Source organism: Anguilla rostrata, chromosome 4 (assembly GCF_018555375.3).
Source record: "Anguilla rostrata isolate EN2019 chromosome 4, ASM1855537v3, whole genome shotgun sequence".
NCBI lineage: Eukaryota > Metazoa > Chordata > Actinopteri > Anguilliformes > Anguillidae > Anguilla > Anguilla rostrata.
Genome location: NC_057936.1, coordinates 38,815,009 through 38,829,629, shown reverse-complemented (window position 1 = coordinate 38,829,629; position 14,621 = coordinate 38,815,009).

The window sequence follows — 14,621 nt, the reverse complement described above, 5'->3', positions numbered from 1 at the left end:
TGGTCCGAGTGGACACAAAAGTTTGGAGCTACATTAACCTTCGGATTACACAGCCGAGCGCAGCTATCCACTTTTTTTTTTGTTTTTTTTTTAATATCCCAAAACCTTGTCATTTTATCTGTGCGAACATTAAGTATGAATTATATGCAGTTAAATTCAAAGTTAGATGGAAAATGTTAATATAATTCCTACACAGATCACCCGATATTGATGCAAATGCCCTCAAATTGCACAAAGCAGTAATTCCAAAAATGCTTTTTCTATTTCAGATGCAAAGTCCCCTGTAGTGCATTCAAAATTGGGAGTACTGTCATTTCTTATTGGCAAGACATGAATGGAAGTGGAAAATTAATCAAATTTACAAAAAGATATATAGTATTCGTGAGTGCAGTCAAAATGGCACTGGTGTATTCAACATTTTGCAAACTAGAATTTAACTAATTTTAGAACAGTTTGTGTTTTGCTGCTTGTCATGTTTGATAGAGTATGGTGACTGCTGCACATACTAGTTTTAGTTCATATGAACATAAAAAATTTTACAGATGGCTGTCTAATGAAGATCTTGAAAAGATCTCTAAAAGATATAGCAGCTGACACAGCTTTCTAATGTGGTTCTCTAGCAGGGACCTCTAACTTTGTTTGTAATTAAATGTCCATCGTGGTTTTAAACTTATTATTGGTTTTGACCTGTCTTCATTAATTTCCCTTGACTGACAACATCAATTCACCAAATACTCAAAAGCATCAGATGCAGTTCACCTCAACTGGGATATTAAGGCAATTTTTTTTTAAATTATTTGCATCACAACATTGTGCATATTGTATTGACATTATTTAAAACTGTGGATATCATTGTTCTCTGAATCCACGAATTCCATGAATTCAGAGAATATTCATAGAAAAGATCTGCAAAGTGTAGAGCTGCAATGCGTAGATTCTGTCATTTGAATGAGATTGAAATGCAGGTTTTCTTAGAGAGACTTTATTGTGGGTTGTGTTGAAAGAGAATGTGTCTATTTGACAGAGTGATTTCTCTTTCTTGCTTAACGATTAAAGCAGATTTTTCTATGTTGAATTGTTTAATCTCTTTAACAAGCATAGGTGCATAAAGAAGGGGTGCTGAGAGTGCTTCAGCACCCCCTGCTGGTTTGTAGCCTACTGTAATAACGAGTTAAAATATAGAAAATACCTTATCGGTCACTGATTCTTAACATTTTTGTAACACTAAAATAATAATTTGTATTTTAAGAAATTGTGTCATTGTGTGCATAAACGCCTTCCATTCAAAGAGCTATATAGAATATACTGTAGTGCGTAGAATTCTGTGAAACTGCACCATTAACAAGCAGTTGCTGAGAAAGTGGCTACGAGGTTTAATCAACATGAGATGTTGAATCTGCCACCTGATTTAATATGAGTTACACTCAGTTAAACACCAATCACTGCTCTGCTGTTCAAAGAAGTGAAAGAAGAAGTGAAGAAGTGGGCTAGCTAGCTGAGTTTCATCAAAGAGATATTTCATACTCTTTGTCGGCTGAAAACCTGGATGCGAAACTTCATGACTCAAAGAAGATTAACATGCCTGGCTATCTTACATGTGCACAGTGACATTCTGGGCAGATTGAACGTTAATCCTCTCAATACAATTCCAGAGCGGAAGGTCACATTTGGGGGCTTCTAAGTGTTGGTAAAACATTTGGCTATTCATTACATTGGCGCCATGCAGAATCAGTTTAATTGAAAATGTTTTGTGATGTAGAGATTGACTTGGCTATTATATGATGTGCTATAAGAACATATATTCATTGTGTGGCATATGTCAACAATGACAGTAACCCAGACTTTGTGCAAATGTGTGTGTGTGTGTGTGTGCGTGTGTGTTCATCACTTGAGAGGCATGTATTTATTGGTGTATTGTTGTGTAACTGGCCATCGAATTCACATGTAGTGGTGTGCTTACATGCAAAATGATTGCGGCTTTGTAAGCACTAATATACAGCCAACTGTGAGCATGCATTAAAAGCTTTATTCTTTATTGTTCCTTTATGTGAAAATACCTTTTCAGTTACACCAGTGATGTTAGATGACAGATTCATGAATCATTGAGTCTGTGGAAAGGCAAAAAAAGTGAGAGATGTTTTCATTTTGTGAATTCGTATGTAAAGAAAGGATGTTGTGCTTTTGTTTCATTCAGTGTCATGAATCATCCTCTGGACCCAGCCTGTTTTTTATTCTATGCAAGGTCCAGAGTTATGTGCAGGGACTTTCGTTTATTTGCATTGGGAAGGAGCGATATATGCATTTGTGCAAACTTTATAGTATTAATCTGCATTTTGCATAGTTATGTGCTTATGTGTACGAATATAAAATGTAATAGGAACCTGTAATCTCATTTCAAGAAACTCAGCTAGTTTAACAAATACAAATAAACCCACTAATATTTAAGTAGTGACATCGTGATTTAGCATTTATGTTAGCAGTACCCCTCGCTCACAACATCTTCCAGTGCCCCTGCTAACAAGGTGCGAAGAAATAAGCTGTGTGTTTAGCCAATGGATTGTTAATCAAGCAAAATGATTGAAAACTGGTCGAGACCAATCATTTTTAACTCAGCAACTGCCACTGGATCTTTAATACAGCTCTTTAAAATGACTTTCTAATTGAGATCTCAAACATGGCTGCTCAGACATGTGGTTAGACAAAATCACCAGGTCTGACTTTGTTGAATTAGTGAAGGAGAATCAACACTGGTCATGACTTGCTCAGCCATCTGATACTCATGAGATAGAGAGTGAAATATAGAGGAAAGGGGGAAAAAAAGAGAGACAGACTATGTTGTAAATTAAGTATTGTTGCACATCTGAAGTCTAATACATGGCTTATGTTCTCACATTGTTTTCTGACTTGACTGCATTCATTAGGGTTCTTGTTGACTGAGGTCCTTTAGTTCCCATGGCTACGTATTGAGCATCTATGGATATTTCGCAGAAAATGAGTCAATATGATTCTTTGGAGCTTGACCCCATAGAAAATAATAACTAGGTATCAATCAGATTCTACCTCATTATTAAAAAATAAAAAGGTTTATTCTGAAAATCAATGGATTTTCAAGCTTTTGTGCTGGGTAAGCATTAATGCGATGTAATCATTATGTTGCCTCATTACAGTTTCTTTGACTTTTTTGTATATGACAAGACAGATTTTCTTTTTGTCATTCATGGTAATATTGATCCCAGAGCTTCAAAAAAAACTTTTCTCAGATCAATAAACCTTGGAATAATTATAGTTTGGAAACTCTGTGGTGTGCTGGTCTTATATGAAATTATGTTGTATTGTGTTGTGCAGTATTTCTTAAATAGTCATTGAAGTACTTGCTACACATCCCTTCTGGCTGAACATTCAACTTCATGATTCTGTCTTTTTTAACTTCTGTCTGTCTTATTGGATTGGATTATTATACAGTACTTATCCATGCTACATCTATCCCATTTCCAAATCCATTTTCTGTTAAGGCACTACATTCTCACAATTGCACATAACTCCATGTTGCAGGCATCTGGGTATACTCTAGAATGTATGAACAATACCTGACTGAAACAACAACAAAAACAATACCACCACCATAACCAACCACCACCGTTGTCATCATCATCAGTACCATTAGTATCATCGTCATTCCAGCGAAGTTGACAAATACAGGGACTTTATGACTCAATTTAGTTGCTGTGGATTGGTTTCATTTCACATTCCTTTTGTTGTTGCTTCCTTAAAAACAAATCTGCTGCTAAGCCATCTGGACAGAACTTCAGCCCCAGAGGCTCAGAAGCATATTCTCTCCAAAGAAAGCTTTGTGAAGCATAGCAGACATTCACAGACAGCTGCATTATCTAATCTAAGTCTCCACGGATGGGTAAGAACCTCAGATTCACCCTTGATGCCTGGTGTTTCAATGCCCTTGTTTGCTTTTAGAACACAGAGCTAAAACTCAAGAATACGTAATTATGAAAGAGGCAAATGAGATGATCAAGTCTTATCATTCACTTGATGTCTCCTATAGGCAGCATCAAGCACTGCACTAGGCCTGGACCTGAACATCCATGGGGTTTCTGCTGCTGTGGAAAGCAGGTCGGTACACTACATGGCCAAAAGTATATGGACACATCTTGGTCTGGGGCTGTTTTCTATGGTTTGGGTTAGGCCCCTTAGTACTAGTGAAGACAAATGCTACTTAATGCTCCAGAATTCGTGGATTCTGTGCTTCCCCAACAGTTTGGGGAAGGCCCTTTCGTGTTTCAGCATGACAATGCTCCCGGGCACATAGCGAGGTCCATATAGTAACGGTTTTGTAAAGAACGTAGTGGAAGAACTTGATTGGCATGCGCAAAACCCTATCCTCAGCCGCATCCAACACCTTTGGGATCAATTGGAAAGTCAAATGGGAGCCAGGCCTAATCGCCCAGTCAGTGCCCAACCTTAATCTTCTGGCTGAATGGATGCAAATCCCTGCAGCAGTGCTCCAACATCTGGTATAAAGCCTTCCCAGAAGAGTGGAGGTTGTTATAGCTGCAAAGGGCAGACCAACTCCATATTAATGCCCATGATTTTAAATGAGATGTTGGATATCAGGTGTCCACATACTTTTGACCATGTATTGTATTTCACTGCAGTAAGTCATATTGGTAAGTACAATTTTCAGCATTATAGATAGAGAGTCTCCCAAATGGCCGGGTTGGTAAAGGTTCCTACCATGAGCAAGCAGGGTCCTGTAGTCACAAGTTTGAGCCTGGGGTGTGTCCTTAGCTGACTGTCCCTGGAAATCCACATCCGCAGGACACAGTTAGATTCGTCATTTCAGAGGCAAGGCAGCCAGCCCTCCTCAAAGTCACTGTCAGATTAGTTACTCCCGGTACTCATCCAGAACCCCAGAGGCTACAGCAGTCATCAGAGAGGCATATGCTTCCCATATTGATGCTGTAGTTCTGTGTGGTAGTGGTTCTACTGCAGGGCACATAGGTGACACAACAATGACTAGAGAGGAAACTGTACAAAAATATATTTTTAAAACTAAAAACTGCCATATTTCAAGATTTTCTGTGCTTGATTTTGTCTTACACTGTGCACACCTGGGTTGTGCATGATTCAGAACTGAATTGTGAATGCCTCTTAATTGCAATTCAGTTCTTCAATTTGAAATTAATTCGAACTGAGACAGCAAACAGGATGCATAATTGCAATTTGTATTTGAATTAAATGATTCATATTTTAACATGCTTGGCATATTGATCATATTATATAAACATATGAAATACTACAAAAACTTTATTATCATCATTATTATTCATTTTAACAATGAATGTTTTTATTGTGACTACCTAGATTATGTTCATTCTGGTGAAAAAGTTCATACTACAGTATGTCATGAATTCAACGTGTGAATAAGCAATGCCTAAAGCATCTGTAAAAGATTCATTTGAAAAGGAAACGGTTTGTGAAAACATAACAAAAATTCTCTGTATGAGGTCTATAACATGATAGTCTAAAACATTAATATAGTTCAGCAAAAAAGTACTTACGAAGAGTGAAATGAAAAGCAATATTGTGATTCTACACAAGGGAATAGGTGGGAATCATTTCTAAAAAGGAATGGTACTTTGGTATGCTATTGGTATTTTGTGGTAAATCGTATGTCAGATGTAACAAAGTTATCCTGTTGTGTGACTGACTTTCTTTAATTGCAATGAATTTAAGTTATACTTCCTGTCATTTCAATTAAAATTCCAATTAAACATCATGTGAGGTGTGACCAGTTCCATTCAAATTCCAACACATGAATTAAATGTAAGCAAATTCTAAATTTTGCACAACCCTGGTCCACACTGGTTTAACCACCACCAAAGTTACTCAAGCTCCTGTAATGTTTCTGACCCCAGTGACCTAATCTGGTTTAGAAATGCCTTTCATACTCATTAACAAATTAAAATGTCATGGTCCAACACTTTCATGAAGCTTAAAGGCTAAAATAATTATGAACCTAATGTACAAGAGATCATCAAATGACTTGGGAAAAGGTAAGAAAAAAGAAAGAAAAAAGCTGGTCATTAAGTCTCTATTGAGAGCATTTTCAAAGAGCCCAATTATAAAGCATCCCTCCAGAAATGGTCAATATGTACATGAAAGGCTTTAAAGGACAGAGGTTGCAGAAAAACATTAATGAGTGAGAGACACCATGAGGATTAGGGACGCTGCAGTGAGGATGAGTGACTCACTGACTCCTTGTAAGAGGATTTAGAAACACACACACTCCCAGGAAAGTGTGGGAAAGGTCGGAGGTGTAGAAAAATCAATTACGCCTTCAGGTGAGCACCTTCAAGCAAATACCACCGTTTTTCTTCACTTCAAAAATTCTGCAAAAGGTTTTCCGTTCAATATATTTTTCTCCTCCTTGCACATATGATCCCTAAATCAACAGGGTGCTTTCGTCAAGCATGCGGCTTGGCCCGGGCTGACGTGTTCTTCTCTACAAGCATACAGAAAAGGCAGCCCTGCAGTTTTAAAGTACTCTAGATGGAGGAAGGAGCATAATGATCACGGGGATTGTGTAGGTTATCAACATGACCTCCTGACCTTGAAAACAGGATTCCTCCCACTGAAATGTAGGGGGGCAATTGGCCGCCCACCAGGGACCCGTTTGGGGCTCCAGGTCTCTCACTTCTCACTGTAAAAAACTCAGTATTCTATGCTGTAATGTTAGAATATTCTGGGGCAAATGATTTTTGAAGAGCCCAGGTGATCAGGGTTAAAATAATGACACAAAACATTTGAAATGTACATATTCCTTTTACACACACTCTCACACACACACACACACACACACACACACACACACACACACGTACGCATGCATGCACACACACACACACACGTACGCATGCATGCACACACACAGTATGCAGTAATAGTATTCAGTAATACAGCATACATAATATGCTTACTTGTCTGTGCAAACAGAACATATTGATTGAATGATCACTTAATGTGTCATTCACTACTGAGGCTCATCAGAAGCAGATAAAGAGTACAGCTGTGATGTGTAGTTCTACCGGTGCTAATCTAATAGTGCATCACTCTAAGGACAATTGTGTGTGTGTTCATGTGCATGTGCGTGCATTTGTGTGTGCGCGTGCATGTGTGCCTGTGCATGCATGCGTGCACGTGTGTATGTGCGTGCATTCGTGCCTGCGTGTGTGTGCGTGTGTGTGTCCTTTCACAATAACATGAGGACACAGACTCCATCAGAAACCTGCTTCCTGTTTGATTTGTTTTCTCATTTTCCCTCCTTTCATTTTTTTCAGTTTTTCTTTTTTTCACTGAATCTTTTTCCCTTCATGAACAAGAGCTATAACATAAACATCAATAAAACATGCAAGCATGATGCTGAGTTCAGATCCATAAAAACATAAGACGAGTGAAATGTACATATGAAATGAACTGGATATTGAAAAATAGTGTTTTTTTTTAATGCTGCAATTTGGAAAAGGAGCACACCATTTATGAGAGGTCAGAACAGACATTGAATGCAAATATGTATAACTGAATATGAGGGCAGTGACCTGTAGAACTGTGTGATTCTACACGCAGGACAGAGTTTCATATAGATTTACATACAGATTTCCAAATATTATTTGAGACTGGATTCATTATTAAAATAATATTTAAGCTGGCGTGACAGTTCTGCAAGGTGACGTGACTTAATGCTGTGATTTTAAAATGGCTTGACAAGGTCATCCCAAGGAAAATCCATGACAAATATAAGGGGCCATTTAAAAGAGAGATGGGGTTATTAGCAGCCCCCTGGAATATTAATAGGTGTATTGAAAGGACTTGGAGACATTACATGGATTATATACGCAGTCATTTAAAATGTGGCCCGTTCATTTCGAAGAGTTGGCCTTATGGTGTTCACTTTGCCTGCTCGATCCCTCTCCACGCGGAGCTGACAAGTCATTATGCCGTTCGCAAGGGCACACTGCCTCGCTGTCACCGAGAAAATATGCGCGGGCCCATCACAAACCCATCTATTTTTGCAGCGCAAAAGGAGAGAACTCCTTACATTTAATCTCCTTTATGGGGTTCAGAGGGAGCGTAATGGATAGACTCCTGCGTCTGTGATATAAGAGAAGCAAGCGGTGCTCAATCTCCGGGAAGCACGCGGGCTTTTCGTTTCCGCGGCCGTTGTTGTCCTCGGTGCATTCAAATCTTGCTGAGCAGTCAGCAGAAGTAGTTCTGCCACTCCAGTGTATTCCTCAGAAATACGGGACAGAGCCGGTGATGGCTCCTGTCTTAATTCCTGTGGCAGGCTTTCTTTAACGTTTCACCCCACGGCTTTGCTTCCCCGGCTTTGTCCCCGGACTCTCAATTTAAAGTGTTGGTGGACGCATCTGCAACAGGCCCATCACTGGGCACCCTGCACTCATCGCAGAGCAGGCAAAACAACCCTCACCTGCGCACACACACCTGTGCTTCGAATCATTTGCCACTGCATTTTTACTATTTTTGTCAGCGACCTCAATGCTGAAGCTCTGTGTCTTCCTTTCTTGAAATTGTTTATGCCTGATGTGGCATCAGTGTCGCTTATACTTTTAAAGTTAACTTTCGGCATATTCTCTCCAAACATACTATCCTACTTGTGTATTTGTTCACATTGCAGCATTATTTTTTTAAATAGTGATAATGATCAGACCCTATTCCTATTCCTTAAATCCGTTACACCCACTCACAGTTGTGAGCCTGTTTTCCTCACAGCAGTGCACTCTGCAGTCCACCAGCTGAGGTGTACAGCCATCACAGTGTACGACCGCAGTTGTTCCATAGCTGATGCAGGCAGGCCAATAGCACTGCAGGCGGGTCGTATAACCAGTCCTACTCTGGTGATGTTATGCCCAACTGAGTTGCCTCACAGGACTCGTCGACTCTATACAGGATAAAATTCAACATTTATTACAGTACATGCAGAGAAAGAAAAAAATAGTTTTGTCATGCTGGGGTTTTTTTGCATGTAAAAATGGAAATTTCATGTATAAAATGACAAAATAAACAAAACAATAAATATTTCCAGGTGAGGGAATGTCCATTGCCAAGTGACGAGTCCTTCTCAGCTTCACTCTGACAGGCCTTACAATACATCTGCACAGCAACACCCATCTCTCTGATGGAAGGTTCTCTCTCAAAACATGAAAACAGTCACTGTAGGAGAATATCCCACACATTGCATACATGTCTAAAGAAAATGTCACAGGCGCCGCAAGTTCAGTCACTGTCAAAAAGACACTGAATGGATTGGACTCAAAGGAGAAAAAAAAAAAAGAGAGAAAAATTTATGAAGCCGTACGAAAGGGAAGGAGTGTACAAGGGGCATGGGAAAGGTGGTTTGGAATACGTAATCAGCTTCCGAGAAAAGGAAAGTTCCCAAGCCCTAGGAAAACTAACACGGGAGACAGGCACAAGCCTCGGGGCGCCACGTATCAGGTTTACACCCGCGAGCCTCGCCATCCATCCACTCCAAACGCTGTTACATTACAAAATGTATACTTTAAAAGTGACTAAATAGGAAATTAACCTTGTTTTCTTTCAAAGGTGTTGCGCCGAAGATGATACAGACCTAAAAGCACCTAAACCAGATTAACTTCCATCAGGCTTCCTCCCGTTGGTCAAGCAATGGGGTGGGGTGCCAAGGGTGAGTCTCGCCTTTCAGTGTGAATGTATTTTTGGGAGCAGAATCTAATTTTCGGGGGTATGACAATTCCCCTTTGCTATCCCTTTCTGCCCATGCACACTGATGCTTTGTCAGCCAGTTGTAATTTTGTGTCACCTTCCTGGCCTCTCACTCTCTCCACACGACTGAAGCCTTGGTGGGATGGCCTGGTTGGTCTGAGGATGGGAGACTGGGGAAAACCAGACTGCTGGAAGGTATGGCATACCAGGAGAGACTTCCCTCTAGACCAGACAGTAATACCCCAGTTTAGTTGATTACGAAACCATGCTGATGGAGGTGCTGTTTTCGGGTTATGACCCGTACTGTAGTTATTAAAAGACTTGGTAACACTTTGCAGTAAGGTCACATGAATTTGACATCAACTAATGTAGTTGGTAACTACCAACTACTGAACAATTAATCTGTACAGCTTTTTTAATGCATTTGTACATCATTAATTCATGTTAACAACTACATTAATTAATGCTAGTTCATGAGACTTTATTGTAAAGTGTTACCAAAGACCTTAAAGACATGACACTTGCTAACGCACTGATAACCAGTAGAAACCTCTTCTTTGTAGATGAACAAAATTTAGCATGAAGGAATGATTAGCCAGTAAGATAATATATTTACAAAACACACAGAAGTCAGATGGTAAAACAATTTGAGAATACAACATCCAAATATTGCATTACCTCTTTCAGCATTCAATTAACTTTGTAATAAAGCAAGAAGAGACCTAATGAAAAACTAGCCCACACAGTGGTTCCCCAGGACAGGGAATAGGGTGCTCCGGACAGAGGTAATGTATGTCCCGGGGCAACAAAAATAATTAATTTGGTGTGAATATGGAGTTCATTACCTGCTCCTTTCATTAACTGCATTAACTAAGCTAAGGAAGCTAAGGTCCCAGTCATTGCTTAAACTTCTGTATGGATATTAATCAACAAACCATAGAACATGTTCCCTTGTTCCTTATGCTTGCTGAAACCAATTAAAGACTAATGGAAAATAAGCAGTGGAAAAGTCCCTTTTCACAAGATGAACATTATCAAGCATTAGGTCTATTGATTTTTTTAAATGAGTTCATTCATTTTTATAATTGTTTTTACATTTTTTAATCCTGCAGACCACAACGTTTTGACGGCTTCAGCAATTATAAGTCTATTAAAAGGTTTATTTTAAAGCAAACATGCATTGTACTTTACAGAAGCATAGCTTGGTATGCACTGAAATGTTACACTGGAGTCAGACCTATCATATCAACTTCAGTAGATGGGATAGAGAGAGCTTTGTTGCATATGAGCACATCCCACATATAGGTTTAATATTCACATCACGTTGTGCACAGTAACTGTAGATGTACAATAACCAAAACAAACCTCAAAACAAACAATACTTCCATCTTTTCAGTATGGCATGATGCACAAATACCTGCAGTTACTTTATGCCCCAGCTTTTTTTCAAATCAGACCGGGGTCATATTTACAAGTTAAAAACTGTCGCTGGGCCTCCAAAAAGAGTAGCCTATCCTGTTTTGTGGGAAAATCTGAAGCCGAGTGGTATTAATGAAAAGAAATTAGATTCCTCCTCCCTCTTTACTGACCTCACACTCATGAAGAGACTCAGTCCGTTAAGATCACAATAAATCAGTCTTCATGGGCCTCGAGCCCAGTGTTTTCATTACAAAGCACAGTGGTTACAGATCTCAGCGCAAAAGAACAAGCCGTATCTCATTGCAGTGCATTTGTAAAGGACCTGGATTTTAAAAGGGTGGTCGGAAATAGAGTTCGCTCTAGGGCTTTATTGCAAGGCGTGCAACATGTTCCTCCTTTCTTGAAGGAGAGGTAGAAGCATTAATATACAATGTTAGGATTGAATTAGAAACTGGATTAAACAGGAGAGAGGTCGTTGCTATTCAGTTCACTTTGGCTTTGGAATGTTTCATATCGCCTTGTAGTCATGCACTTTCTTCACCTCTCTCTCCCCTCTTTGACCTTACATACTTCCCCCCATAGCTAGAGGTTGCGGATGCTCCATGTACATTACCCTGACCCTATACAGTAGCTGGGGCATCACCTATGGATTTTCTGCCAAAAAAGCCTCTGCATTGTATAAACAAACACAATCATCTGCACAAGCTGATGGTTTGCCAGAAGGGGAACTGGAATGGAACTGCAAGACTTGGATCCACAGGGCTTTCTCCTTCCCTGAGTGGATGGCTCTGTTCTCTTCAGCACCTCATTTTCCTCATACTGTATATGTTTTTGTGACCATACCCTGAACTTTTATCATTGTGAGGACCTTTTTTTAAGCATTTCTTTAAACATTGTCAATTAGTGATTTGACACACTTTCACAAATAGGTACTATCCTCTGGTGGTGGTTCATAGATCTGACACCACTTCACAAATTCGGGTTACTAACATTTTGTCCCCCTGGTGGTGGTTCATCTGTTGTGTCATTGAACCTCATCCACTGTTGGAAGAGTGACACCAGTGTGGAACTTTAGCTTTTCTTTTTGTTAAAGTATCAATGAGCCTACACCTGTCTAATTGTGAGTGTGATTCATGTAGAGTTCAACCTCAAGAATTATTATTCAAAGAGTGAAGAAGTAATTCACAGAAACCTACAATATCCCCAGTATATGTGGTACAGATTATTTTTCAATAAACATAAAGGTATCACTTTGTTGACATGATATTAACAAATATTAAAATACCTTCTATTTACACATGTATTAGTTACTTTGATTTCTTTATTTCTTTGTTTGTTGTCTACTACTTTGAAAAAACTTCAGGGACTGTCATAATCGACATTTGTATCCATATTTTATAAAATAAATTAAATTTATTGCAATGTATTTAGTGCAATTGAGGAATAAAGCTTTTCGTGCTGGAGTGTATATTAAATGGTACTAAAGTAGGAAACATGCAACTCACCTACACAAGTACAAAGTCCTGCTCCTCACCATGAAGGCTTCTCCTTCACATTACTTCTTTAATAATCTCATAGATGTAATCTGAGAGATTCAGGAGGCAAAGGTATTGAAGCAGTGGCACAAATGTTTCATTTTTTTCGATATCTTACCACTGATTTGTACCACTGAGTTTTCCACCTCTGAGGCCATTTGGGTGTATTCATGGATGCTACACACACAGGGCTCAGATTGCATTGCTGAGGAAAGTGATCCAGTTCGTACTGCATCTACCATGTACTTTTTTACCTAGTCAGTGTGAAAACTAGCACTTAGTTCCATAAAAAAACTCTCGTAGCTTTACAAATTGACTTAATTACCTAAAATAAATTTAATAAACAAGTGTTCGTTTTGACCCAGCAGGAGGTAAACCCGATAAAAGCATGTGTGTGCATATGAATCAAACAGTATAACATTAATGCTGTGCTTTCTACCAGCAATTCTTATTAAAGAAATAAACAATTCTACTTTAGGAGCAAAAGTCATTTGTGCATTATTCATGAGACTAGGGGGGGTGGTTTCACTGGGGAAGTGCCATTCCAATATAGCTCTGTTTCACTACATGCCATTTGAATGCACGCATTAAGTTTTGAAATGCAGATCCAATTTTTTTCTGACAAACGTGAACTCCTGGAATTATAAAACCATGACAAATGAAAAACATTTTATTTTCCACAGAACGTAAAATGTGGGATATTGCAAGCTCTCCCAGTGAGCTGCATGTGAACTGTGTGTGATGGGATTTGTGACTTCATTACGAAGAGATCGTTCTGGAAGTTGGGAATCACGGTTGGTGGTGTAGAGTGGGTGGCCTCCAGCAGGTTTAAATCCAGGTGCGATGCATGAAGAGGAGTTAATGGTCCAATTTAATGCTCACTCTGTGCCTTTCGTGTGGCTAGCATCGAGGCGCTTCCACAAAGCATTACGAAAAGTAATAAGGTTTCAGGGGAGAGGGACCGGGTGTAAAAAGCATAGGGAACTGGTACATGTATATGGGGTCAATTCACCTTTTGTTCCTCAATTGCTTCATCTCTCTATGACACAAGCTACTTAACTTTAACACTGTTCTCACCGTACAGAGCTATACGGGTTTAAACATTTTTTATTTATATTCCTCAGTTGTACTGAAACTCACTATGTTTTAATAAATCATAGCATTGTGTGAACTACACGTTAACAATTTCTTATTGATGTATATAATTTATACATATTTTTTGATTTTTTGCTTGAATGGAAATATTTTAATGGACAGAAACCCTTAGTTTAAGAAAGTATCTTTGCAGGCGTGAAAATGAAAATGAACCTGATCCAACGGAGGTAAGACTATATTCAGTATATTAAAGCATTTTAGAATCAGTGAATGAAAGCCAGGGTACTGAATGATTTTGAAATTCTTCCCTGTTTATTGTATTTATATTGTAAACAACAGATGATGCCACAGTGTTTCAAAGATACTAACATCGGAGAAAGGCTGAGTAACATGACAATTTGACTATCAATGGCATTCTATGGAAATGGAAAATGGAATGGAATGGAAAATATGTGTTCTTGTAGGCAGTCCTCAGGGCTGAAACTCAAATATTTCATTTTTTTGCAAACTGCGTCCTCTATGGCATTGTCTTTTCCATTCCCGTCTCAGTAACGACTGGGAAGAAACGTAGCTCTTTAGCGAGCCTACTTGAATTATCAGCCCACAAATGCACATTTAGAAGTCAACATAAGCAGGACAATGTGTTGAGTAAGACCAGAAGAGTCAAGCAACATGCAGCACTTTTGCCCGTTACCCTGAAAGTCAGATCATTGGTTGCCATAAAGAACACTACTGTCGTAGTCTTGAGCTGACTCTGGTATTCTACTTAAGTATTTTTGTGCTTACTAATGTAGTACAGGA